A 6638-nucleotide genomic window follows, 5' to 3' on the forward strand; every position below is an offset into this window, starting at 1 on the left:
GTTCTGTAGGCAAACATAAGAAGCAGTCCCTGACTCCAAGACCTGACAAGTCTATCTGCTGAAAAAAACAAGCACATGAAATATTTTCAAAACATAGAATTAAAAGATGGAACCTCCATTTCAAAAACAGGTCTAATATTTTTTGACAAATAATCTGTTCCTTTTTATAATGTATTATGCTTACTACTATGCTTGAAAAATGACTGAAGCTTGCATTGGTGCAAACCATTTCTGTAGAACATTCCATTCTTAAAAACCTTTTTCTAAAAGCAAAAAAACCTTTGCTGTGCACATTTTTGATCACTTGTATTGACAGCTGTACCCTATGGCCACCCATGTGGGTAAGTAGGCTCCCCCAGCACTCAGCTCAGCTACAGCAACGTGAGCCTCCATGAAGCTCTACATGCCTGTGGGTTTCCAGCAGAAAGAGTGCCCAAGCAGAAGGTGAACTGAGCAGAGGGAAATTCAGAAAACGGGGAATTTTGAAAACTTTCCTCCAAAGAACCTCAGACAATACCATTCAGGGAGTTTGTCACTGTGTAAAAATGGCTGAGTCAGCCCAGCCTGGTTACTCTAAACCCATCCTTATTAGGGCACTTTATTTTCATTTGATTAATAAGTGCTGGCCCATGAATAGCAATTGGACTTTTATGATCTTTGTCTTCTACAGAATGCATAATGATAGTGTGAAAATGCTTCAGATAAATCTCTTTCATCTCCTCTCTTATTTCATGCTGGAATATTAAGATTTACCTTTTCTGGAAGGTTTGACCAATTTCCGAGGACCCTCATGTCATACACACTGCTAACCACAACCAATGAACTGAATGAATAGTTAAACCTTCCACAAAGATGAGAGGTACCTAAAAAAGAGTTATCAGTTGGTTGGAATAGTATAAATAAAAGCAGAACAAATATAAAAGCTATGAAGTCTTTACAAAACAGAGTAGTAAAACACCTCAATGTTTTGTTACTCCTCTGGTGTTAGCATATCCCTACCTTTCCCCAAAAGTCAGCTCAGCCTCCTCTGTAAGGACAGCTATTTCCAGTGCAGTTTAGCAAACCACAGTTATGTGTGGCTTCACTGATGATGAGACAATCTGCATTCCATCTTGTACCACAAATCAATGTTAAAATATGATCCAGTTTGTTAAGCGGGGTTCACGAGCACAGCTGCAACTTTCAGCCCAGCAGCTGCTGCTGGCTGTGCTAACACAGTAAGGAAGAGCTGTCACGCTCTAACTGAGAGCAGCCGCAGTGCCAGCCTTCAGGTGGGACAGCCATTAAGAGCAATACAACCCAAAGGCTTTGTCAGGAGGTTTCTCAGCTACTGCTAGTTTCTAGGAAATGATGAAACCTAAAAATACTGGGCTCTGAAGGGAGGAATCAATAGGTGAGAGAAGGGTGTACCTAGATCTGCTACCCTGCACCACTCCGGTATCTTGTTCTGAACCACGTAGAGTCATTCTCTGTCCAACTGCAGGAGTGACTTTGACCCCAGGGAGGTCGTTTCCTTATTTCCACTGCAGAGATGAGGACTGATGCTCTCATATCTCATGTTCCCTTGCCTCCATTGCTGTGATTTCCCACATTCCTGTCTAAATTTTGCTTTGGATACAGCTGCAAAGATTTTGATATTAGCCACTTCCCCTTTTTTAATAATTGACTATTTTTCTTTTGGGAAAAAAAAAAATGTGTGAACTATTTGTTATTTTCAAAGGAAAGCATTTAGTTTAATGACATATCTGTTCACAAAACAAATCACCAGTGATTGAAAATAAAATGTATGGTACCACTTTGTGAAAGTCATTTACAGCACAGAAAGACCACTTTGGCAGACACATTTATGTCTATACAAGATTAGATTTTGCATTTATTATGGGCATGTGGCGTATTATTAATTATTAACACCAAAAATAAATGTTTATGTTTGCAGAAAAACAAGCTGCTAAATTCTGAAAAAATATTGTCAAGGATTTACACATTGTGTCATGTGTGTTATGTAAATGGAAACAGCAGAGATTCAGTATTTATTATTAGAACAAAACATTTTTCATCCTGCAAGCGGAAATCCAGGCTGTAATTTATATGCACCTCTGAATCAACAAGTCCGATACTTAAGAATAACCCTTTGTGTATCAAATAACTGACTTTGCCTTCTCACCGAGAGTACACCTCATGGAACTCCTTTGCCCACATTCCCTGGGGAAGTGCATGGGAATTACAAAAACGCTTCTTACAGAAGACCTGAAATGTTTTTTTTTTTCTATCCTAGACAGGAGGAATGAGTAATAGGGTCGCATGCCCTGCCAGTGGGCAACAATCCCAGTCAAATGAAGAACCCTGCTGGTGAGGTAGTCTCTCTCCCAGATTTCATACATACCCAATTTTAAGATTCAGACCAAGATGTCCTGTTCAGAGAAGCTCTCAGCCCTGAAACATGATTGGGAAAGATCTTCTTACCCTTAGAAGCAGAAAAAGTCATTATCAAGCCGTATGGAAATGGAGGCAGGAGTAGGATGTCAGACTCGCACGTCTCTTTATGTAGTGCGCGTCAGTGCAACATCATACTCCCAGCTGGCCGCGCAGATTACTTTACTCGGGGGCTGGAGGGCTTTTGAGAGCACTGCATGCCTCCACCAGCCTTTTCCATTAAAACTTCCCAGTGCTGCTAGCCAGGTCTGTCCTGGGCAGAGCGCTATGATGGAAGCCCTGGTCTAGACAAGGCACTTGTAGCTGCCAGCATTTTTCTGTTCTGCCATCCATCCTGCTCAGAGAAAACCTCTTGCAAACTGTACTGTGATGGAGGTTTCAGAGCAAGGGGTGACTTTTTTCAGTAGCCTCCCTGTCCCCTGCCCTTCAGCTGTGTTGAAGCTCAAGCAGTGGCAAAACATTGCTTGGGAACGTCTGCATTTTCGCTGCTTCGCTGAACAGAGTCAGGATTTGTCCCCCTGCCTGCACAAATGCAGAAACCTTTTGATTTTGTCATTTATCTCAATACAGTTTTCCAATCATTCTGCTGGAAATGACGCTGCTGGAGGCACTAAAGGTGCAAGCCCAGACCAACATTCAAACCCTCGCCAACCAATTGACTTTCCAGGAGGTTAAATGACTGTGGGCAAAGCAGCAATAAAGTGGACAGATGAGCTCTGCCTCTGGGAGAGTTCGCTGTTTCTTGGCTGTTTCTACCCCTGTCTCAGCTCAGCAGGGGGAGGCAGGGGCAAATTAGCACTCCTCCTGCTCTTGCCTCCCGCACCTTTTGCCTGCTGCTTCACAAAACCTCCTTCAGCTGGCAGCAAAAGAGGTCAGAAACATGTATGCAGCGTGCCGGAGGAGCAGAGCAGCATGTGGACCAGGCAGCGGCTCCGCAGCACAGAGATGCCCAGTGGCACCGAGCCGCTCCCCGCGCAGCGGCACTTTCCCTGCCGCCGCTCAGCCCAGAAAGGCTGCACCTGCTGCCTGCTCCCCGCTGCCTGGCCAGGGCACCGGCCCCGCCACCATCAGCCTCTTTGTTTTGATGTCAGGCCTCAGCCGCTGCATCACCTCACATCTGCATATTTCACTTCAGGCCTCAGATACCACTACACTGAAACTCGGGGTTTCAGGCAGGGAAGCTCCCCATTTCTCTGGACACATCCTCAGGGACACCTGTTACTTCAGGCAAAGCCAGGGACTCTGCTACTGCCCAGTGCAGTGTCCTCTGCTGCGGGAAAATGCATTAATAAAATAATTCTGCTGTATCATTAGAGGTCAACTCGGACTATAGCAGGTAATAAAAGATTCATAACAGCACATGAGGGGATGCACTAAATATCCAAACCGCTGCTTGAAATCATGCAAAGCTTGATTAGGTTTAGGACTTGGTTAAAAACTCACAGTTCAGCTGTTGTTTTACAGAAAAGTTTGCAATCAGTGGTGCCGCTTCTGTACCAGTAATATATGCTGCTTTCAGTAGAAATTATGCCTTGTAGCAAGGAGTGTCCTAACAGACACAGGTGCTCCCATGCTTGGGCCAGCAATTAAAAATTAATCCCTTTCCCTGATTCCATTAGGGGCCAATACCAGCTATTACTGAGAAGACATAAGAAATACTGCTGGAAACACTTTCAAGATAACACGTTCCCAGTGTTGTGACTTTCCATCCTTTGGTATTTAATGACTGCCTACATCTTCATTTTAGCAAATTTCCAACCTGGTAAAGCAGGTAGTGGGACCTGCAGTAGTCTGCACTTTTAAAATATTCCATTCAAACTCTGGTTAATCTTATTTTCTATCTAAATATCAAATCTGCTTTAGGAATCCTGCTAAAGTCCAGCCTCAAGGTGCTGTGGCAGTGAGGTCACCAGTCCATTTACATGTGAACAATTGTTACTCACTACTAAAGGGGCTGTCAGAAATTCAGTACAGGCATTCGCGCAATATTTTCAGTTTGATTATAAAGGCATCACCCTTTCCATGTTTTACTCCAGCTTATGACTCTAACAAGCACAAAACCAACACAGGCAAGTCTCCTCTAGCTGCTGAATTCCATCTGCTTTTCCATCCTTGCAACAGCCTTAGACAAAGAATTTAAATCAGATCCCTTTTTTCTGATAAGCTTAAAATTTGGCTGCGAAGTTTGGCCGCATTCTCAGACTGGATTTGATTTTTGGCCATCATTTTTACTAGTACAGCACATCTAATCTCAGACTTGGTGACACTGCACTCGAACCAGCTGCTCCAGCTTTGATACAGGAGGCTAATATCATTAGCAGAAGAACTTAATGATGTTTGACATGTCAAATGACTTGGTCCTGCCTTTAATCTTTGGGGCCAGCCAGTCCCACCAGCCAGGCAATGGTCTCAGCAGACAGGCCAAAGACTCAGCACCAAGGATGGAAAACTTCCAACACAACACCACAGGTGAGGTTTAGGGCACATTACCCAAGCAGCACAAGGTGCAGAGCAGGTACATACAGCACGCTCAGCTCTGCTCTCCACCAAGTACACCACTGCCACTGGCATTATTGTAACATGAAGAGCTGTGCTCTGGGCGCATGGAAAGGAGGCTTCCACTCCCAATTCTAAAGCAAGAGAGCCCTCCTCGAGTGCTGCCAAACCATTCACCTTGCAGCATCTGCAAACAGCTGACCCAGACCTGCCCACAGCCAGCCAAAGCCACCACGCCTGGAGCACGTCCAAAGCAGAGGTCCCCAATAGCTCCCATGGGCAGCAGGGCTGGTCTGTCCGCACGCGCTGCTGCAGGCACTTGGCTCACTGAGTATGGTGTCTTGCACTTTGCTGTACAGCCATCCGTCTTGTAATTAGGGGAACAACCCATTTCTTCCAACCAGTGAAACTCTTGCCCCTCTCCTTTACAAAAGGCCCTAAGGAGCCTCGATGCCTGACATGTTCCCAGTTCAAGTGGTAAAAGAAAATTACTCATTTTCATCTTCTATCCTTTTGTACCAGCTCGGGGACAATTCCCCTGCATCAGGAGGCTGCAAACAGAGCAAGAACTGCTTTGGGGGCTGAAAAACCCTGAAGCTGAATTTTCCCACCCCTTTGATCATTCCCGGCTTTCCCACACAAATGACTTTTCCATGTATGTGGTGCCTGCACTAACACAGCCGCAGAGATGCCAGAGAAGGAATGGAAAGAGAGAAGCAACACCACAGCCCACACAGGGGAAAAAAAAGCTGGGAGGAACTAGAAGGCATCTTTTTGACTTTGCTGGTTTACCAGTCCATAAGGGGAGGAAGTAAAACGTCCTTCTCAATGACTTCTGCCAGTTATTTACACAACCTACCAAATTCTGAAGCCCAAACGGAGAACAAGTCTCTTGCTCTACCACAACTCCACTGCCTCCTTTCACCTGGCTACATCCCGGCATTGCAAAATGCCAAATCTCGTCAACCGAATACAATGGCACCGTTGCCTGCATAAACCCATTTAACACCTCTTAACATGCAAAACACGCAAACGAACGACAGACACAGCTCCCCAGCGTTCAGGACACAGCCAGTGTCCGACTGGCCAGAGCTGGCACCCGGAGTCGGTCAAATTCGGTAACCAGGCAGTTGCCAGGAGTAAGCACAAGTCCTACACGGGACTCACTAATCATTATCAGTTTTAGGTACTGTTTTATAGCCTGGAGACGTCTGGAGGGGAGAGTTGTGTACGTCTCCCATACAAATGACAGAAGTGGAGCGGGTGCAGGGTGGAACCGGGCAGGCAGAGCAGATTGTGGGGCCGGAGTTTTCGCCTCTCTCTGAAGCCCAGAAGGACGGCTACGAGGAGGGCGGTCACAGCAGCACCGCAACAGTACAAATAACGCTTTCCCTCTCTTTCGGTGGCACTTCGGTGCAGCGGGCAGAGGAAGGACCGGCGCTTTCCAGGCACGTCCAGCCCTGCGGAGGGACCCTCCGGCGAGGCGGGCGGGACGGACGCTGCCCTGTCCCCGCGCCCGAGCGCCGCTGCGGCGGGGCGCTCGGGTCAGCCCGCACGGGCTCCGGGCTCGGAGAGCAGAAGCACTTACGGCGATCTCCGCGCGCGCGTTACGTTACCAGGCCGAAGCCGAAGTGAAAAAAGGAAAACCAAGGCTGCTCCAGCGGGAAGGGAGCAGCCGCAGCCCCGCCGGACCCGGCGTCGCCGGCCTG

The sequence above is a fragment of the Haliaeetus leucocephalus genome, unplaced genomic scaffold, assembly GCF_000737465.1.
Source record: "Haliaeetus leucocephalus isolate CR32 unplaced genomic scaffold, Haliaeetus_leucocephalus-4.0 Scaffold205, whole genome shotgun sequence".
Taxonomy (NCBI): Eukaryota; Metazoa; Chordata; class Aves; order Accipitriformes; family Accipitridae; genus Haliaeetus; species Haliaeetus leucocephalus.